The sequence below is a fragment of the Peromyscus eremicus genome, chromosome 15 (genome assembly GCF_949786415.1).
Source record: "Peromyscus eremicus chromosome 15, PerEre_H2_v1, whole genome shotgun sequence".
NCBI classification, from domain to species: domain Eukaryota; kingdom Metazoa; phylum Chordata; class Mammalia; order Rodentia; family Cricetidae; genus Peromyscus; species Peromyscus eremicus.
Genome location: NC_081431.1, coordinates 5,736,030 through 5,757,676, shown reverse-complemented (window position 1 = coordinate 5,757,676; position 21,647 = coordinate 5,736,030). Strand labels below are relative to the sequence as shown.

Here is a 21,647-nt window from a genome sequence, read left to right as displayed (position 1 = left end):
AAACAATTCTTCTATTCTCGAGTCCTTCCCTGCCTGCCACCTACTCACTTCCCTCCCCAAACCAAACAATACCTGCTGCCCAGCTCCTCTAAAAGCCAGGCTTCCAGAAGGTCCATTGCTCTGAACATTGTGGTGTAGGCCTTCTGAGATTCTCCTGCTTCACCGGACATGAAATTAATAATGTTTGCGTCTTGTTTCTCCCCACTGGTTTGAAATGATTTTTCAATGAGAAAAAGGGTGAAAACACCTTCGTTGTGGCCCCTTACGCCTGGCCGTCTCCCAGCTCCAGCGTTCTAACTGCTGACTTACAGTGAGTCAGGTGTTACAGCCCTAGCTGGAAATCCCATATGTCGGCTGTACCTTCCATTGACTAAGGATCCCTGTGATTAGGTTTGAAGGTCACTGGTCTCATAGTAGCATGCAACCCAGGAGATCCTGAAGAGAGGAGAAGCAGAGCCTGGAAAGAGAATGTGAGCCAGGGCATACGGTGCTTACATTAGAATGTATAGAGTTCAGTGAAACTTAACATAGGCACCATGTCAGCAGGGATAGTCTTCCAGATTTGCCCTTGGTATTTGTCTTTGAACATGTGAAGGTATGTGGTGCTCCTGTGCCTGAAGGACAAAGGTCAACCTTGGATACCCTTCAGAAACCATCTATTTTGCTTTTTAAGATATGTCCCTCACTGGGACTTGAGGCTCCTTGATAAGGCTTGACTAGCTAGTGAGCTCCAGGGATCCTGCTGTCTCTGTCCACCCCCCTCCGCTAACCCCCACTACCCCCCCCCCCCCACTGGAATCAAAGCCAGCTCTGTGCTCCTATGCCAATTGTTTTACTGGCTGAGCAATCTCTCTAACCACTGGTCCACCAGGTACCTTTTTGAAAATGGAAAACTTAGAGCAAATGCATGAACATGAACAGTAGCAGATATAGTACAAGAACAGCAGTGGTCAGAACGTGTCAGTTTTACCAGGCACTGTAACACCATGAAGATCGTCGCAGGAACGGGCTGTCCAGCCAGGGTCGCCGCGAATCATCTTTCATCGTGTCTAGCTACCATCTTACAGCCCTAAGCTAGCATGTAAGACTAAGAACTGTTGTAGTTTCTGAATCACTTCGTTTGCTCTGGAGCTTGGAGGTGCCGTAATAGTGTGCCGTCCGTGCCCCACACGGCTTGGCTGGCTTTAACTGCTGACTCAGAATCCTCTTTCCAAACCAAGACAACGCCATTGTCCTCTAGAGACTTAGGACTCCAGTAAGGCCCCGGTGCCGGGCTGAGTGAGCAGGTCCTTGCAGTGGTGGGGTAACAAACGTGCTCCCCTCTTCCTTCCTGTCCTCTACAGTCTGGGCCTGCCCGTGTTTCTGCGTCAGGTGTTACACTGACGGGGGAGTAAGAGGAGCTTTGGATACCATCTTTTACCAAACCTCTGCACACTGGAAGCTTCGTTCCCGTTGTGAGCCACTGTCTTGGTTGGCTCCTTTTCACTTTACCCTTTGGGTGTCTCTGAACTTCCTTTGGTGTCTACCTAACTAACCCTTGCCTCTGAGTGGGCCCAGCCCTTCCCTGCCGAGCAGCGAACCTGCCCTGCCTCAAGGTTGCTCCTTCCTAGCATTCCATTCAACCTGTCAGGGAGAGAAAGATTGCTCTTCCTGTCCTTTGGGAAAGTGCCGGGTCCCGTGCTGTGTGCACAGACAGAGGTTGAGGGATTGCAAGCTAACCGTGAGGCAGCTCAGTCCTGTGATGCTCCTGTGGGTGTCTGTGGAGGCCCTGTCTTACCTTCTCTTCCCTGGAGAGAAGAGAGTGCTGCCGGGCTGGCTGGACCCTCACACCTACTGTGCAGCTCAGAAGTCACGCTTGTGTTTATGGAAGTGTTTGTGCACTTTGGAAGCTGTTTGTGACCCAACAGAGGATTTGGAGACTCAGGTACCCCCTTCTTAGGGTTGAGGATTTCCTTCACTCAGTCTTCCCTGTCGTGTGGCGGAGCCACACCTCAGCCTGCGAAGAGAAAGGGATTAGAATTTGAACTTGGTTCTTTGAACTCCGAGTTTGGTCCCTTCCTCCTCCTCCTCACAGAAGTACCTGAGGAAGCGGGATACTTCAGTCATCTTCACAGTGAGGAAATGGTAGCCGTGGCATCCTCTTTTTTGAAACAAGGTCTCATATAGCCAGGACTAGTCTCCAATTCTCTTAGTAGCTGAGGATGACCTTGAAATTCGGATCCCCGTGCCTCTGCCATTCCAGTGCTGGGATCATAGGCAGGCCGTACCCACTTTATGCAGAAGTTGTGTGGTCCGACACCTGTGTCTCTGTGAGGTGTCAGAACAAGAGGGCAAAGTTCAACTGCTTCAGTTGTATCCAGGGCTAGTGAATGCTCACCAACACTGCTACAAACACACACACACACACACACATACACACACACACACACACACGAACATGGGCAGTGGCCATCTTAGAATGAGAACAGCAGTAGACAGACATGTCTATTTTACAAGAAAATTTGACACAATGAAGGTCATCACAGGAAAGAGCTGTCCAGCTGGGGTCACCTGAGCTATAGCTTTTGCTTTTGACAAATTCAGGAGCAGCTTAGGAATGTGTACTAAGAAGCTTGTAGACACACAGCTTTGACTTGATAAACTCGATGTGTAAACAGTTACTCTGAGAGCCAGGGAGGCAGGGGTAGATAAAGAGCAGAGAATGAAAATTCCTTGAATGCTAGTGGCTTTAATCAGTTCAGATTTTGAAAAGGAGTACGTGCAGGTTGGTTTTAGTTATCGGCCGAACACAGTCCACAATCCTCTAAGAAGAGTTTCGTGAAGGATTGTCTAGATAGGCTGTGTGCGTATCTGTGGGGGATTGTCTTTATGTGTGTGCTGGGGATTGGACTCAGCAAGCACCTTATTGAGCGGCCTGCCCAGCTCAGAAGTTTTCCGTATCTAAGTGTTCAGTGTTAAACAGCTCTACTTCAAAACCCAAGCCGTTGACCTTTGCCCTCTTGTTCTGTGTGCTCGCACCCAGCAGTGACAGAGATGTCAGACCAGTGGGCCCACACAGCTTCTGCTCTGTGCTGGTCCAGGCGGCTGAGCAGCCTTCCTGCTGAGGTCATCATGGTAGCAGAAGCGAGATGCTCAGGGATCCTTTACAACACCGTGGCCTCCACCTTAGAAGGCAACAGGCTTGCTTTTCCCGTGCTGTTACCAAGAATGGCATCACACAGCGCAGATTGTCCCATGTTCCTACTGCTGTGGTGAGGGGTGGGGAGAGAGGAGGGCGGTAGTGACCACGGTGCCTGTGTGTGCAGCATCTGTTTAGCCCATCGTGACTGGCAGTGGGTTCCATCGGTGGGCACCGCACAGCTCTCTGACGGCTGACACCGGTTCATACCTGTTTGTATTTTCTCCCTGGGGCTCGGCCTCTTCCCTCCGTGGAAACCAGGGGCTGTGGTGTAACATTTCAGAACTCAGCCAAGTGACCCCAGGGTCTGAAACCCTCCCTTTCACAAGTGTGACTCCCCAGGCTCTGTAGCTGCTTGTTTTTGCTTCCTTCTGATAAATGTGCTAATATAAGAAATACTTCTGCTCCGTAACCATCGGCTTGTCGCAGGTAGCTCCGTAGTACTTAGTGGTCTGTGTGTTTTCTGCAGTACTCATTGAAATAATAACAATAACAATGGCACTGGTCATACACATCCATCGTGTTTACTGTGTGCTGGGAATTGATATGGAAGCTTAACATCCCTAGTCTGTGGTGATATATTATGTACCCCAATAAAATTTGCCTGAAGATCAGAGAACAAGCCACTAGATTAGACATAGAAGTCAGGCAGTGGTGGCACACACCTTTAATCCCAGCACTTGAGATCTCATGCCTTTGCTTGGGAAGCACATAGGCCTTTAATCCCAGGAAGTGATGGCTGGGCGGAGAAAGGTATATAGGGCGTGAGGAGACAGGAATTAAAGGGTGAGAAGTCCTAGAGGTGAAACGTGGCAGTAGCTCGTTCCTTTGTCTCTCTGATCTTTCAGCTTTCACCCCAATATCTGGCTCCGGGATTTGTATTAGAATTTGTGTTACACTAGTCTGAAATTGGGAATGGTTCCAGAGTCCAAAACTTCTTTAGGGCAAATGTTAGATAAATCGTGGGAGTTCATACATAAAACTTGGTTGCATGCACAGAGTGTGCCCATGTGCATGGGTGTGTGTTCACATGTCAGTGTATGCACGTGTGTGTGTTCACATGACTTCTACATGTGTGGAGGCCAGCAGATCTCAGATGTCTTCCCTCAGGAGCCATCCACCTTGATTTTGAGTCAGGGTCTCTCACTGGGACTGGGGCTTGCCAGTTAGAGGTTACGGCATGTAACCACACCACCTAGCTTTTGGTGGGGGTTGTGGGAATCAACTTCAGGTCTCCAGGCTTCCCCAGGAAGCCCTTTACCTGCTAAGCCGTTTCCCCAGCCTCTTGTGCACAAAATTATTAACTACCAGACTTTAGTTTTAGGCTGTGTATGGAAGGTATATTTGAAACACAAGTGAATTTGTGTTTATGCTTCAGTCCCATAATATTTAATTCTGTACATGCAAATTTTTTTAAAAAAATCCCCCAAATCGAAAGTCTGAATAAGGAACCTTCTGCCTGTCTTACTATCATGTGGTTGTGACAAGAACTCTATGTGGTAGACACAGGTATCCCCATGTTAGAAATGTAGAGAAGGCTCCGAAGTAGCTTTTGTGAGCAAATGACTGCATTAAGTTTGGGCTCCCTGGCTGGGCTGGAGGAGCCAGTGAGCAAGGTGACATGTCCATGACATGTCCCTCAGACCCGGAGAGAGAGTTGGCAGAACTACTCGACCCCCGATTGATGTTTGGATAGGAAGTAAGTAACATGGATAAGCCCTCCCATCTGAGAGCTCCAGGCCTGGGAGGGAGTTGAGCAAAATGTGCTCAGGCCCGGGGCAGGAAGGAAATGGAAAAGGGAGGTGTGGAAAGCTGCCCAGGGAGGTCAGGGGCACCACCTCTCACCAGCAGCCCGTCTGCCCAGTTCTGTCTCTTTTGCACATGACTCCGGAGGCTGGATAGCCAGCTGTGTGTGCCTGCAGTGAAGCTCTGTGGCTTTCTTGGTGTGCCTGGGCTGCTCAGCCTGTCCAGTTGCTTTTGTGGTTGTGAGTTTGAAGTCAGTTTTGAAGAAGTTCTAATGGCGTGCTTGGATTCTCCCACTCCACAGCAGGGTGGTGCAGTAAGCAGGAAAGCCATCTAGGTAAGATGCTACTGTTGGGAAGGGACCGTGGAGTCCTAGGGCTATACCAGGGGCCCAGCCCCAGGGGCCCTCTCTACTGCGTCTCATTAGCATGCACTGTTCCCTGTGAGTGAGCAAGACTAGGCATTAGGTGGTGTCCTGGGTTCCCCTGGAATGTGGTCCTTTGCTCTTGTTACTATGTCATGTCCTAGCTTCAGACATTTGTCTGTAAACGCATGGTGTAAGAACACTGGGTCAGATACAGCTCTGGGTTCAGAGCTTGTGGGTCCCGAGTCCCTGCGTGACCGATCACAGGGAGATTCTTGCGCCTCTCCATCATCCTTGCCCAATCTGTAAATTGCATCCCAGCAGAGGGCCTTTTATCTGCTTGGTAAGTAGGGATGTTCTTGGTTGCCTCCTCAGAATTCTGCTACTTCTGGGGCTCTCCCCTTCGGTTTCCACCTGTGGTTAGCTGGGACATTCCAGAACACACACTGTAGTTACTGGTGCAGGCATCAGTCAGGACAAGAGTGGGAGAATGGCGGATCCTCCTTTCTCAAACAGCGGTACCAGGGTCCTAGGATGCCACATCTCGGCACGAATACATTTCTTTTGAGAAATGGAAGAGGATCAGGTACCCCAACACAGCTGTGAAACCAACTGCATCCTCTATTTTATGCCTCTTCTTTGCCTTTTAAACATGCGCCCTCTTACAGATTGTTTCCTCGCTATAGTTTAGATTTTATTTCCTTTGTGTGTGGGGGGGATGGGGTGGGGGCACATGCCACAGCATGTGTGTGGAAGTCAGATGGCCGCTTATTGGGAGTCAGGCCCTCTCCTTTTACCATGTGGGTCTGTGGGACCTCAGGTCACTCGCCGGGCCTGTCAGCAAGCGCCTTTACCCACCTCTCCTCGTCACCCCTCCCCCACTGTGTCTTAAAATGAAATTAAAAACCAGTGCTGTCAGTGTGATCTACCTGAATGCAGGGATTGTTGTTGGCTTGAGTTTTGAGACAAGGACAGTCTGTGGTCCTGTCTGGCCTTGAGCTCACAATCCTCCTGCCTCAGCCTCTGGAGTACTGGGATTACAAGTGTGCGTCACCGTGCCTGACTGTTAAATTTTATTTGGGAAGGAAGGATAAACAAAAGTTTGTGTTGGAAGGAAAATGCTGGGCTCTTTGTCCTGTATCTTAATGTCCAAGTGGGTATTGTTATATGTTCGCCAGGTCAATTTATAAAATGTCATTTTGAGTTAACAAAACAAAACAAAAACCCTCCACCTTTTTACTGTGGCAAAGTTTAGACATACAATAAGCTGCAGAGAATGGTGTGACCCTTCTCGCGTATCGTTCCCTACCTCAACAGCTGTGGAGTCCTGGCCAGTTTTCCTTCATCTGAGCACCCACCTGATTCCTCTACCACTATTTTCACTGTCTGCCTGCCAACCCACCTAACTAACTAACCAACTTTTGGAGACAGGGTTTCATCTAGTACCTCAGGCTCGCCTTGAACTTAGCACCCTTCTGCCTCAGCATAGGGTGTTGGAATTATAGGTATGTGCCACCTGGCTTTACCCTGTGATTTTGTTTTTTCTTTTAAACCAAATTCTAGACAACATACTACTTTACTCAAAGTGTACGTCAGATGCCCTGAGAGTTTGAGTAAGGCCGAGAGTGAGGTTCTGTTCCCAGCCGTCTGGAGGCGGTGTCAGGGAGGGATCGTGTTATGGGGGATCACTTGGGGGGCTTTTTAAACTGTTTGCTCACCCAGGACTTTGCCTTCTGCTGTCCCTCTGCCTCCTCCAAATTGGAAACCACACTTTCCCAACGTTTCCAGAGCTGGCTTGCTTCTGAGTGTGAGAGGACTATAAGGCAGACCACCCGAAGGGGAAGTGGATCTGGACCGTGGCAGTTCTGCGGCCTGGGGCCTTTGGGTGTTGCTTTACCCACCGAGTGTGGGGCATCTATACAATGTATTTATTTCCTGTCTTCTCTCACAGACTGCTGGATATCGTTGTTGTTAATGTTTTTGAGACAGGGTCTTCCTGTGTACCTCAGGCTGGCCTCGAACTTCTGATCCCCATGCCTTGGCCACCTAGTGATGATCTCACAGTGTATGCCACCCTGCCTGACCGTGCTGGATGGTGCTTGGTTGTCTTGTTTGTTATGGGGCTGCTTTCTGCACCATAGTGTGTGTGTTTCCATGATTTATCACCTTCCCCAGGATTTGGATCCCTTTGGTGAATGTGTCTGTAACAGCTCGTGAGAAACTACTGGCACCTTGCTGGGCAAGGTTGACAGCAGCTTGAGCTGTGTGATGCTAGGAAGTGAAGTGAGCGTGAAGTTTTCTTCCCTGGACTCAAGGGTTTATGGTGCATGCCTGTGCAGGAGACCTTGTGACTCCTTGTCTTGGTCTGTGGCTTTATCTGTCTAAGGAAGCTGCTGTTTAGCCCACTCCTTACACAGGCGCACTGCATCCCACTGTGTTCTTCCACCACTGTGTCCTCCACTGCATTCCTCCACTGCATCCCCACCACTGTGTCCTCCTCCACTGTGTCCTCCTCCACTGTGTCCTCCTCCACTGCATCCCCACCACTGTGTCCTCCTCCACTGTGTCCCCACCACTGTGTCCTCCACTGTGTTGTCCTCCACTGTGTTGTCCTCCACTGTGTCCTCCTCCACTGTGTCCTCCTCCACTGTGTCCTCCTCCACTGCATCCCCACCACTGTGTCCTCCTCCGCTGTGTCCCCACCACTGTATCCTCCACTGTGTTGTCCTCCACTGTGTCCTCCTCCACTGTGTTGTCCTCCACTGTGTCATCCTCCACTGTGTCGTCCTCCACTGTGTCGTCCTCCACTGTGTCCTCCACCACTGTGTCCTCCACCACTGTGTCCTCCTCCACTGTGTTGTCCTCCACTGTGTCATCCTCCACTGTGTCGTCCTCCACTGTGTCGTCCTCCACTGTGTCCTCCACCACTGTGTCCTCCTCCACTGTGTTGTCCTCCACTGTGTCATCCTCCACTGTGTCGTCCTCCACTGTGTCGTCCTCCACTGTGTCCTCCACCACTGTGTCCTCCTCCACTGTGTCCTCCTCCACTGTGTCCCCACCACTGTGTCCTCCACTGTGTTGTCCTCCACTGTGTTGTCCTCCACTGTGTCCTCCTCCACTGTGTCCTCCTCCACTGTGTCCTCCTCCACTGTGTCCTCCTCCACTGCATCCCCACCACTGTGTCCTCCTCCGCTGTGTCCCCACCACTGTATCCTCCACTGTGTTGTCCTCCACTGTGTTGTCCTCCACTGTGTTGTCCTCCACTGTGTCATCCTCCACTGTGTCGTCCTCCACTGTGTCGTCCTCCACTGTGTCCTCCACCACTGTGTCCTCCACCACTGTGTCCTCCTCCACTGTGTTGTCCTCCACTGTGTCATCCTCCACTGTGTCCTCCACTGTGTCGTCCTCCACTGTGTCCTCCACCACTGTGTCCTCCTCCACTGTGTCCCCACCACTGTGTCCCCACCACTGTGTCCTCCACCACTGTGTCCTCCTCCACTGTGTCCCCACCACTGTGTCCCCACCACTGTGTCCTCCACCACTGTGTCCTCCTCCACTGTGTCCTCCTCCACTGTGTCCTCCACCACTGTGTCCTCCACCACTGTGTCGTCCTCCACTGTGCCCTCCTCCACAGTGTCCTCCACCACTGTGTCCCCACCACTGTGTCCTCCACTGTGTCCTCCTCCACTGTGTCCTCCTCCACTGTGTCCTCCACCACTGTGTCCTCCTCCACTGTGCCCTCCTCCACTGTGTCCTCCTCCACTGTGTCCTCCTCCACTGTGTCCTCCACCACTGTGTCCTCCTCCACTGTGTCCTCCTCCACTGTGTCCTCCACCACTGTGTCCTCCTCCACTGTGCCCTCCTCCACTGTGTCCTCCACTGTGTCCTCCACTGTGTCCTCCACTGTGTCCTCCTCCACTGTGTCGTCCTCCACTGTGCCCTCCTCCACTGTGTCCTCCACTGTGTCCTCCACTGTGTCCTCCTCCACTGTGTCCTCCTCCACTGTGTCGTCCTCCACTGTGCCCTCCTCCACTGTGTCCTCCTCCACTGTGTCCTCCACTGTGTCTTCCACTGTGTCCTCCTCCACTGTGTCCTCCACTGTGTCCTCCACTGTGTCCTCCTCCACTGTGCCCTCCTCCACTGTGTCCTCCTCCACTGTGTCCTCCACTGTGTCCTCCACTGTGTCCTCCTCCACTGTGTCCTCCTCCACTGTGTCCTCCTCCACTGTGTCGTCCTCCACTGTGTCCTCCTCCACTGTGTCCTCCTCCACTGTGCCCTCCTCCACTGTGTCCTCCTCCACTGTGTCCTCCACTGTGTCTTCCACTGTGTCCTCCTCCACTGTGTCCTCCTCCACTGTGTCCTCCACTGTGTCCTCCACTGTGTCCTCCTCCACTGTGTCCTCCTCCACTGTGCCCTCCTCCACTGTGTCCTCCTCCACTGTGTCCTCCTCCACTGTGTCCTCCTCCACTGTGCCCTCCTCCACTGTGTCCTCCTCCACTGTGCCCTCCTCCACTGTGTCCTCCTCCACTGTGTCCTCCTCCACTGTGTCCTCCTCCACTGTGCCCTCCTCCACTGTGTCCTCCTCCACTGTGTCCTCCTCCACTGTGTCCTCCTCCACTGTGTCCTCCACTGTGTCCTCCTCCACTGTGTCCTCCTCCACTGTGTCCTCCACTGTGTCCCCACCACTGTGTCCTCCTCCACTGTGCCCTCCTCCACTGTGTCCTCCACTGTGTCCTCCACTGTGTCCTCCTCCACTGTGTCCTCCTCCACTGTGTCCTCCACTGTGTCCTCCACTGTGTCGTCCTCCACTGTGTCGTCCTCCACTGTGTCGTCCTCCACTGTGTCGTCCTCCACTGTGTCCTCCTCCACTGTGTCCTCCTCCACTGTGTCGTCCTCCACTGTGCCCTCCTCCACTGTGTCGTCCTCCACTGTGCCCTCCTCCACTGTGTCCTCCTCCACTGTGTCCTCCACTGTGTCCTCCTCCACTGTGTCCTCCTCCACTGTGCCCTCCTCCACTGTGTCCTCCTCCACTGTGTCCTCCTCCACTGTGTCCTCCTCCACTGTGCCCTCCTCCACTGTGTCCTCCTCCACTGTGCCCTCCTCCACTGTGTCCTCCTCCACTGTGTCCTCCTCCACTGTGTCCTCCTCCACTGTGCCCTCCTCCACTGTGTCCTCCTCCACTGTGTCCTCCTCCACTGTGTCCTCCTCCACTGTGTCCTCCACTGTGTCTTCCACTGTGTCCTCCTCCACTGTGTCCTCCTCCACTGTGTCCTCCTCCACTGTGTCCTCCACTGTGTCCTCCACTGTGTCCTCCTCCACTGTGTCCTCCTCCACTGTGTCCTCCACTGTGTCCCCACCACTGTGTCCTCCTCCACTGTGCCCTCCTCCACTGTGTCCTCCACTGTGTCCTCCACTGTGTCTTCCACTGTGTCCTCCTCCACTGTGTCCTCCTCCACTGTGTCCTCCACTGTGTCCTCCACTGTGTCCTCCTCCACTGTGTCCTCCTCCACTGTGCCCTCCTCCACTGTGTCCTCCTCCACTGTGTCCTCCTCCACTGTGTCCTCCTCCACTGTGCCCTCCTCCACTGTGTCCTCCTCCACTGTGCCCTCCTCCACTGTGTCCTCCTCCACTGTGTCCTCCTCCACTGTGTCCTCCTCCACTGTGCCCTCCTCCACTGTGTCCTCCTCCACTGTGTCCTCCTCCACTGTGTCCTCCTCCACTGTGTCCTCCACTGTGTCTTCCACTGTGTCCTCCTCCACTGTGTCCTCCTCCACTGTGTCCTCCTCCACTGTGTCCTCCACTGTGTCCTCCACTGTGTCCTCCTCCACTGTGTCCTCCTCCACTGTGTCCTCCACTGTGTCCCCACCACTGTGTCCTCCTCCACTGTGCCCTCCTCCACTGTGTCCTCCACTGTGTCCTCCACTACTGTGTCCTCCTCCACTGTGTCCTCCTCCACTGTGTCCTCCACTGTGTCGTCCTCCACTGTGTCGTCCTCCACTGTGTCGTCCTCCACTGTGTCCTCCTCCACTGTGTCCTCCTCCACTGTGTCGTCCTCCACTGTGCCCTCCTCCACTGTGTCGTCCTCCACTGTGCCCTCCTCCACTGTGTCCTCCTCCACTGTGTCCTCCACTGTGTCCTCCTCCACTGTGTCCTCCTCCACTGTGCCCTCCTCCACTGTGTCCTCCTCCACTGTGTCGTCCTCCACTGTGCCCTCCTCCACTGTGTCCTCCTCCACTGTGTCCTCCACTGTGTCCTCCACTGTGTCCTCCTCCACTGTGTCCTCCTCCACTGTGTCCTCCTCCACTGTGTCCTCCACTGTGTCCTCCACTGTGTCCTCCTCCACTGTGTCCTCCTCCACTGTGTCCTCCTCCACTGTGTCCTCCTCCACTGTGTCCTCCACTGTGTCCTCCTCCACTGTGTCCTCCTCCACTGTGTCCTCCACTGTGTCCTCCTCCACTGTGTCGTCCTCCACTGTGTCCTCCACTGTGTCCTCCTCCACTGTGTCCTCCACTGTGTCCTCCTCCACTGTGTCCTCCTCCACTGTGTCCTCCTCCACTGTGTCCTCCTCCACTGTGTCCTCCACTGTGCCCTCCTCCACTGTGCCCTCCTCCACTGTGTCCTCCACTGTGTCCTCCTCCACTGTGTCCTCCACTGCGTCCTCCACTGTGTCCTCCTCCACTGTGTCCTCCTCCACTGTGTCCTCCTCCACTGTGTCCTCCTCCACTGTGTCCTCCTCCACTGTGTCCTCCTCCACTGTGTCCTCCACTGTGTCCTCCTCCACTGTGTCCTCCTCCACTGTGTCCCCACCACTGTGTCCTCCACTGTGTCCTCCTCCACTGTGTCCTCCTCCACTGTGTCCCCACCACTGTGTCCTCCACTGTGTCCTCCTCCACTGTGTCCTCCACTGTGTCCTCCTCCACTGTGTCCTCCTCCACTGTGCCCTCCTCCACTGTGCCCTCCTCCACTGTGTCCTCCACTGTGTCCTCCACTGTGTCCTCCTCCACTGTGTCCTCCACCACTGTGTCCTCCACCACTGCATCCCCACCACTGTGTCCTCCTCCACTGTGTCCTCCTCCACTGTGTCCTCCTCCACTGTGTCCTCCTCCACTGTGTCCTCCACCACTGCATCCCCACCACTGTGTCCTCCTCCACTGTGTCCTCCTCCACTGTGTCCTCCTCCACTGCGTCCTCCTCCACTGTGTCCTCCACCACTGCATCCCCACCACTGTGTCCTCCTCCACTGTGTCCTCCACCACTGTGTTCTTCCACTGCATTTCTCCACTGTGTCCCTTCACTATGTCCCGCTACTGCATCCCACCTCTGTGACCTCCACCACTGCATTCCTCCACTGCATCCTACCACTGTGCCCCTTCACTGTATCCTTCCTCTGCATCCCACTGCATCCCTCCACTGCATCCCACCACTGTGTCCCTTCACTGCATCCTCCTCTGCATTCCACTGCATCTCTTCACTGCATCCCACCACTGCATCCCCCACCACTATGTTCCTTCCACTGCATCCCACTGCATCCCCCACCACTCTTTCTGTCTATTGCATCCTTCCTCTGTACTCTGCCACTGCGTTGATGCACTGTACAGTAGCCACTTTTTTCTCATTTCAAATGTGACTCCAGAGAAGTTTTGAAAGGTCATTTACATGGCCATGTACACAGGGAAGTTGGAAAATGTGTGTGGACAAATTTCATCTTCCCACTGAATACTTGGAAGGGGTTGGGATTTGAAAATGCACTTTTAAATGCTTTGATATCACCAGTGTTTTCTTTAGCAACTGAAGGGCTTGAGCTTTAAGCCTTACAGGAAAGGTTTTATGTTGTTAAAAGTGACTTGACCTGCGGATGTGACGTGAGTCCCATGAAATTCAAACATTCATAATCTCAGCTCCTCAGGAGTCCAAGGAAATCCAGTGAGACCTTGTCTCAAAAATATTAAAACAAGACTGAAGAAACTAATAGTTACGTTTTCATCAGACAAAGCCCACTTCCTTTCTGATGTTCTTTAAGGGGAGATGAGAGAAGGTAGATTAAACACCCCGTCTATTAAATGCTCCATCCATTTCCTACAGTAACTTCTCCAACCAGTGTGTGAAAGCCAAGCTGTGTCCCCACGGGTTAGTGCACAGGATGGACTAGTTGTGTCAATTTGTCTGTCCTCACACCCAGATCAGGGTTGCATAGTTCTGTGAGGTGTGCTTGGGAGTCTAAGACTGGAATGCTGGAGAAATTCCAGAGGCGATTGGTAAACACAGCAGTTAGCTTCTCTCAGTGATTCCAGGATTCAGATTTAAGTGGGGAGAGTAAACACGTGTCACATAGTATGGGAAGTAAAAAGAAACTGCTCATGTGTAAGGCTTGCATTTGAAATTTCTTTTCCCCAAAGACTCTGCAGGTAATTCAGCAGAGAGTAATTGATTAAACTGCATCTGTTGACACCAGGGAAGCCTCTCTACTTACAGGCCTGTTTAAGGAGTCATTTGATCAACTAAGTGTAGGGTCAGAAAACTGTTTTTGTCACATGTTGTAGACAGATTTTTCTTTGGGCCACCAGCTCACAAAAAAATGACATAGAGACTTATTATTAATTATGAAAGCTCAGCCTTAGCTTAGGCTTGTTCCTAACTAGTTCTTATAACTTGAATTAACCCGTATCTTTTAATCTACGTTCTTTTATATGGCTTGGTTGCCTTGACTCTCTACTCCCCATACTGCTTTCTTCCCATCTGTCTGGTGACTCTGCCTCCTTCTTCCCAGCATTCTCTCTCTCTGCCCAGAAGTCCTGTCTATCTCTCCTGCCTAGCTATTGGCCGTTCAGCTTTTTATTACACCAATCACAGCAATACATTGTCACAGTGTACAAATATCCCACAACAGTGTGTGTGTGTGTGTGTGTGTGTGTGTGTGTGGTGTGTAGCTTTGAATGGCTTTTGTTAATAGCATTATTATTGTTAAAAACAAGAGTGATGGGAGCTTCCACCTTAGAGCTTTTAGGAGAGGGAGCTGGGAGAGAGGACTGTGGAGCTGGCGACTCTGAAGCTCCTCTGCTCTCCTCTGTCCTGTGCTCTAAAAGGCTTTTGATTGTGGTGTTTACAGAGCCATACCCTAACAAATTGTTGTGGGCCCACTAAAGTGCTCTAGCAAATCCTTTTGCAGTGTCCTTCTGTGAGGTGTCCATCTCTGTGAGGCCCTCAAAGGCTGGAAAAGGAAGCATGAGTGCTGGAGAGTTTCTTTTGGAAATAAGAATCCTGTCTTTTCTTTCCTGCTCTTCACAACAGGACCCTCTCTTACAGCGCAAGAACCAGACCCATAAGGTTCCAAGGTCCTCCCATGGGCAGGCCATAGAACCACAGTGGAGGCTCCTGAGCATGTAACTCTCTGCCCTCTGGGTCCCTGCTGTGTGCAGAACTCTCCTTTATGGCTGCAGCAGCAAAAGACTTCAACCCCGAATCCCACCCACATTGCTTCCTTCAGGAACCTAAGGGTGGGCAGGTGGAGTGAAGACCGTGCTGTGTTAGGAGCTTAGAAGCCCAAAGTAATTGCTGATGAGAACCTCCTGGGACATAAGGACAGCTGGAGACACTAGATGCTGTGCTGTGCTCCTGACCTAGGAAAGGGAGTCCCGGGGTCCTCTTCCCCTACTCAGGATAGCTCTTGAAAAGCCATTTATGCTTTGTGTCAGAATCATGAGATAACCAGGCAGATGTTGGACGGGGAGAGCCCAGGGCTCAGCCTATTTCCTGTTAGATGTTGACACTTTCCACTTGAAAGGACTTTCTCCACATGGCCGATGAGGTAGTAAAGTGCCTGTTTGCACACTGCATGGCTGGTTTTTGTTGTGGCTGTTGCTCAAATCTAGCATACTGTGAGCGGAACCAAAGGGAACTTGTCTAGCCAAGTGAATGGGAGTGCCTTTATATGTGAGCACACTGAAGTGGATGAGGATGTTACTTGACATTCACCCCATTCATCTCAGGCCTCCTTGGGAACTCCTCTGTAGCTCTGGCTGACCAGCAGCCTCTTACACCAGCACCCACTGTGAATGGTCCTTTTCTTTCCTCCCTCCCCTCCCTTCCTCCCCTCGCCGCCCTCCCCTCTCCTTCCTTCTCTCTTTGAGGTAAGATCTAGTTATTAGTTTGCCGCTGGCTATGAACTCACTATGTACACCAGGCTGGCCCCAATTCTATGATCCTCTTCTATCTCAGTCTCCCAAGTGTTGTGGTCACAGGCTTGCACCCCGCTGTGGGCTCTGTTTGCAGTTCCTTCCCAGACACAAAGACTCTCTCCTCTTTGTTGGTGGTGCACATTCCCTGGTTTATCAGAGATGCCTTTTCCATGATGCAGAGGAATGGAAAAGGTTAGCACTGTGTTCTGAAATGAGACTAAGTTACTGTTTGTCTTGGAAGAAGTCCGAGCTAGCCCTGTTACTTTTACTGTTGTTGTTATTATTAAGTAAAAAAGTTGCCTTGATGTGGTAAGCAGGCCTCTGCAGCCTGCAGCAGGATACCAGATAGTCTGAGAGCAGCTAACTAAAGCGATGTTTTTAAGTGATTTTTTAAAATTTTTGATTTTTATTTTTAAAAAGACTTATTTTGCTTTAGTTTTAGGGGTTGTTAGTTTTTCAAGACAGGGTCTCACTATGTAGCCCTGGCTGGCCTAAAAGTTGCTATGCACACCAGGCTGACCTCAAACTTAGAGAGATTCATCTGCCTCTGCCTCCTGAATGCTGAGATGAAAGGCTTGGCTTATTTTATTTTTAACTATGAGTATGTGTGTGGGCTTGTGCATCTGAGCACAGTGTGTGCCTGTGGAGGGCTGAAGGAGGCATCCGGTCCCCTGGAGCTGGAGTTACAAGCAGTTAGCTGCCCAGTATGGGTGCTGGAAACTGAACTCTGGTCCTTTGTGAGAGCCATCTGTACACATAACTGCTGAGCCATCTCTCCAACACCCATGAAACTTTCCTTTTTAAAAGGACTTAAATTTTTAGGGTAGTTTTCAGTCCACAGCAAAAGTGAGCAGACAGTGCAGCCCTCCCCAGCATAGTGCTCAGCCTCCCTGCCCCCGGCGGGCGATGTCCCCCACCAGAACGGCGCATGTCTTAAGGACGGGTGAGCCTGTCATCGACAGGTCTTTATTCCCTGGAACCCATAGTTTCCCTTGGGGTTCACTGTAATTTGTGTGTGTGTGTGTGTGTGTGTGTGTGTGTGTGTGTGTGCACGCGTGTGTGTGTGTGTGTGTGTGTGCGCGTGTGTGTGCGCACAGGTGTGGTGATGTGTGTGTTCGTGTATACTAGTGAAGGCTTGCATGTGCCACACACTGGTGTGAAGAGGACAACCTCAGCTGTTGGCCCTCCCCTTTCACCTCATTTGGGGACAAGGTTTCTTTGTTGTCCGTCACAGCGTATGCCAGCTGCCTGACTGTGTGCCAGTTCAGCTGCCTGAGAGCATCTAAGTGTGTTCTTGCCCCACGTCCCATCTCAGTTAGGACACTAAGACGGCGGACGGGCACGTCCACGCCTGGCTTTACGTGGGCTCTAGAGACTTGAACTCCGGTCCTCATGCCTGCATGGCAAAGACTTTACCCACTGGGCTACCCTCTCCAAGCCCCCAGCCCCCACTGTGTTTTTAAAAAGCAATTAATTAATTAATTAAAAGGTTACTTTTAATGAGATAAAATAGATAGTTCCTATTTAAACAAAACTTTACAACAGAATGAAGACTCTGATCTAGCTTGCTTTCTTAAGAACACGTTTAGATGTTACCGCGGTGGGTGCATACGGCCATTTTCATGCAGGGGTTTGATGTTCTTTGAACATCTCCTCCTCTCTCCGCCTGGGCAGCAGCCACCCAGCAGCTATTCCCACGTGTCCTGTGAGTACGTGGTTTCATGTGTCCGCACGAAATCTCGCCTCCGTGGTTGTCTCCTGTTGTGTTCATTTCCCCACAGTGCCACTCTGTTCATCTTCATGGCTGTGAAGAACGCACTGAGAGGATAAATTGCATTTGCATTATCCGTTCCTGATGCTGGACACCCTGGTGAGCCCCATAATCCAGCTGCAGTGAATAGAGCTGCAGTAACACTGCTGTGCAGGTGTCTGTGATGTCCTCAGGACCAATGCCCAGGAGTGACAGATATGACTGGGTCGTATGAAGAGCAATCTGTTGTTGGTTTCTTCAAGACACCTCCATACTGACCTCCATAGTGTCTAAGCTAGTGTTTGTTCCCATCACCAGTGTGTAAGGGTCCCTTCTGTTACTTCCCCAGCATGTCTCTCTCTTTCTGTCTCTCTCTCACACACACACACTCGCACGGCTGCCCTTTCTTGTGTGGGTGTGTGGCCCTCATGGTTGTACAGCAGGGACTGTTACACACTGAGCCATCTCTCCAGCCTGTTACTTGATCTCCTAGTGACTGCCATTCTGAGTGTGGCAAGATGGAACCTCAATATATGTTTTTTTTTCCTCCCTTCCTCCCTCCCTCCCTCCCTCCCTCCCTCCCTTCCTCCCTCCCTCCCTCCCTCCCTCCCTTCCTTTCTTCCTTTCTTTTTTAAATTGAAAGTGTCATAAACACAGTCCTTTCTATGGGACTTTTAGTTCTGTTTTTGTTGTTCTTTATGTAACAAAGCAACTGTGATGAGCCCCAGAGAGCCATTCCAGGAAGCCCAGCCAAGGGGCCTGGAGCCAGGTTGTAGACCAGAAGGGAGGTGATAGAAGAAGGTCTGCTGTGAGAGACCAGCAGGGTAGTGCTGTGTGGCCCTGGTGTGACAGTTGAGGCAGAGCTCCTGACAACATCACTGTGTGAGTGATGGTTTCCTCTGGAGCTGAGGACTGAGGTGCATTCACTGGCTGGACAATGGTAGCACTGAGTGGAGCTCAAGCCCTCTCACTGTCGTTAAAGTGGAGGGTCGCCAGGGATCATCTAGCACCTGCTTTTGGTCAGGATTCCTGCAGTTCCTTCTAGAAAGAAGCACAGCTCCATGGCTCTGCGCTGCCGGGAGTGGGTGTTACGGCTTTTGGTTGAGGCGGACAGCATATGTGGAAGAGATAGGAAAGTGCATTTCTAGCTTTGGGTGCTGGGGCGCCAAATTGTGCTGATATTTTTAACCCAGATTAATTTGTTAAAATAAGCACCGATGATGTTGCTTGCTGAGCTCCCTCTGACCATCCTGAAAGCCTTAGGTACTAGAACATTGTCTACACGATAGTATTAGGTGCCTGGAGAAGCAGAGCGGGATGACAGTATCTGTATGCTGCCACTGGCATTCAGCTGCTGTCAGTGGAGTGTGTGTGTCCACCATGTGTTTGTGTGCGTTTACCTACATACATATATGCATACCATTTAAAACTTACAGGCATCGTGAGATCTAAACGTTTTTTATTTTTATTTTATATGTATGGGTGCTTTGCCTTCATGTAGGTCTGTGTACTATGTATATGCAGTGCCCTTAGAGGCCAGAAAAGGGCGTCCGATCTGCTGGGACTAGAGTTACAGATGGTTGTGAGCCCCCATCTGGGTGCTGGGAATCGAACGGCCTCTGCAAGAGGTGCTCTTAACTGCTGAGCCACCTCTCAAGCCTCCATCCTGACATTTTTACTCACAGTAGAGCTACTGATGTCTCCTAACATCTCTGTCCTACACAACTACAATTCCATGTCAGAAATCACAGAAAATTGAGGCTGGAGAAATGGCTCAGTAAAGGGCCTGCCTTGTAGGTAAGCAAGTCTTGAATTTGACACCCAGACCCACGTAAAAAGGTAGTGCAGTGGTCCACACAGGAGAATCCCTGGCATGTTGACTACTTGCCTTAGCCATTCTGTGAGCCCTATATTCAGGGAGAAAACTTGTCTCAAATAAAACCTATGGTGGAGAATGATAAGGAAGACACTGACATTGCCCTCTGACCTCCATAGTAAGGGAACATCTGTGCATGCACACACATGGAAGCTACACACACAATACAAAACAAGAACATTAACAATGATCTCCTCTCTCTCTCTCTCTCTCTCTCTCTCTCTCTTTCTCTCTTTCTCTCTCTCAATTTTAAGTTTACCTAGTTGCCTCCTGACTTTCTTAGTCCTGCCCCCCGCCCCCTCCAAAATGGATTTAATCAAGACCAAACATCACCTTTTATTTTTCCCAATTTCTCCACCTTTTACCTGGGAAGCGGCTTCTACGGCCTTCTCCCTCCCATTTGAGACTTGTATTTAGTTGTTGACTTGTTGAAGGTTCAGACCAATTTTGTTGCATTTTTTTGTTGAGATTATCTTGCAAATCAAAGATTCAGGGATTCTTTTATTATTATTATTTTTTAAGTGAAATAGATATTTTTCTAGGGTCCATGAAGCCATGTTGGTTGTTCATTGTCTTGGATGATAAACACATCTGAAGGCTGTTTTGGAGGTCATCAACAAGGCGATTGGAAGGTGGTTTGGAGAGATACAGAGTTCAGTCCCACCTCACCAAGCAGCCTTTTTTTGACACTCTTTGCTGAGCTGACACTCTGCTGTGTGTGCATTCTGTTCCTTTTAAGAACGGCAGTTATCCGCACACTGGGCTGGGGAGTTGGTGGCTGTTTCACCATCCACGCATTGTGTCATGCCGTAGACTATGGAGAGATTGTTTTTGCTAGGATAGCTGGGTACCAAGCCAGCCACATTCTTTCATAGGTGTTTAAGGCAGACACACCCGAATGTGAAGTGCCTGGCCCAGGAAGAGAAATGCGCTGGTGTCCGCAGAGCAAACATTTGTGTCTGTTTAAGGCTTTCTTAATGTAGGCATTGAATCTTAGCCCGCTTGTCCTGTGCTTCAGTAAGCCAGGGGAATTCACCAATAAACACTTAAGGATATTTTGGCTTCCCCTCTTCTTTCCCCCTCTTTGGGTGGGTCCTCCGTATTTTCTGTCCCTATCAGGGGATCAGATTGGCGTGGCTTGGAAGTAAACATGCTACTCTGCCAACATAAAGTGGTTTAGAAATGTTAATCTATTTCACCACGCCAGCATTCTAGCCATATGTATTCTAAGCTATCATAAAACATGTACCTGCCATGCTCAGGAATGTGCCGAGGGCAAGTATCAAAGCCTGCCGAGGGAGGCTGGGAGTGTGTTTTGCTGTGTTGTAGGGTTATACCCTGACAACCTTCAGGAGGCCTGGGGTTCTGGCAAGGAGTGGCTTATAAATATCACAGACAGCTCATTTATCTATCAGCCGATTCCTGCAGTGGTTCCTAAGTGTCCATTCAGGAGCAGGGCCGCGTCAGGATGGATGAGGGGCTTAAGCCTGCTTGCACCTGCCTGCATTAGCTGTCCTCTGAGCCTGGCAGGAGCAGGCAGCTGGATGGAAAAGCCCTCTGCCTGTTGCCGGCTTCTTTGAGAGAGAGGTTTCCTGCGCCTCCTGACCAGAACGTCACTGGTTCGGGGTGAGGTAAAGGCACTTTGCTTGGTGTTTGATTCTTGTGTTCTTTGTGTTTGTCATGTTGCCATTTTCATTTGGTGGGACGTCAGGTGCCAGCCAGTCTTGTGACTAGAGGGTTAAATGATCTGTAATTGGTGACAGGACTTTTGTGCCATCTCATCTGTAAAGGAACAGAACCGTATTTGGCTCCTCACATCTGTCTAAATATTTGCTGAACAAAGGACACAGTAAGATTTTTAAGTACACTAAAGAATCCGTGTGTTTTAGGGACTAGGGATGTAGCTCACAGCGAGAATATGGGCTTAGCAGGGGCAAGGCCGGGTTTGATCCTCAGCACCAAGGTGGCAGTGAGAATTCTATATTGTAAATTAAGGAGTAGAAAGCCTCTGTGTTAAATGTGTGCTGTCACCATTTACGTCATACATTCTAAGTAAATGGCTATTACAGTAAGTATTAAAATGTTTTTTTAAAAAAAAAAAAAAAACGCTATAGAAACCTGGTGTCGTAGGATAGGAACAAGATGAAGATTTTAGTTCCCTGAAGCCCCCGAGTCACCTCATTGGGTTTCTCACCTGTACTATCATTTTCTATTACACACATTTCTTTATTGTCAATGTCTTCATGTGCTCGTGTGTATATGACAAGGCACACACGTGGAAGTCAGAGGACACCTTGTGGGAGTCGGTCCTCTCCTCCCGCCCTGTGGGCCCTGGGGATTGAACTCTGATTGTCAGGCCTGGGCGGCAAGCACCTTTCCCACCGAGCCGTCTCTCTGGCTCCTCACCTGTACAAAAGCGTAGTGAAGTTTATCTCATGCGGCTCCTCATGAAGTTAAAACAAGAGACAGTTCTGAGCACTCCAAGCTCTCCTGGTTCCACTCGTCCTGCAGAGAGTGGCCCGGAGAGGAGGTCGGTGTGGATGGGAGTAGGTGTGGGGTGC

At 50.9% G+C, this 21,647-nt stretch overlaps 1 protein-coding gene across 1 annotated transcript in view; it reads left to right on the top strand.

Annotated features, from left to right (window-relative positions):
* Nucleotides 1–21,647, top strand: part of Ptpn14 (protein tyrosine phosphatase non-receptor type 14) — a 146,618-nt gene that overhangs the window by 38,862 nt on the left and 86,109 nt on the right. The gene's annotated exons all lie outside the window — the stretch shown is intronic.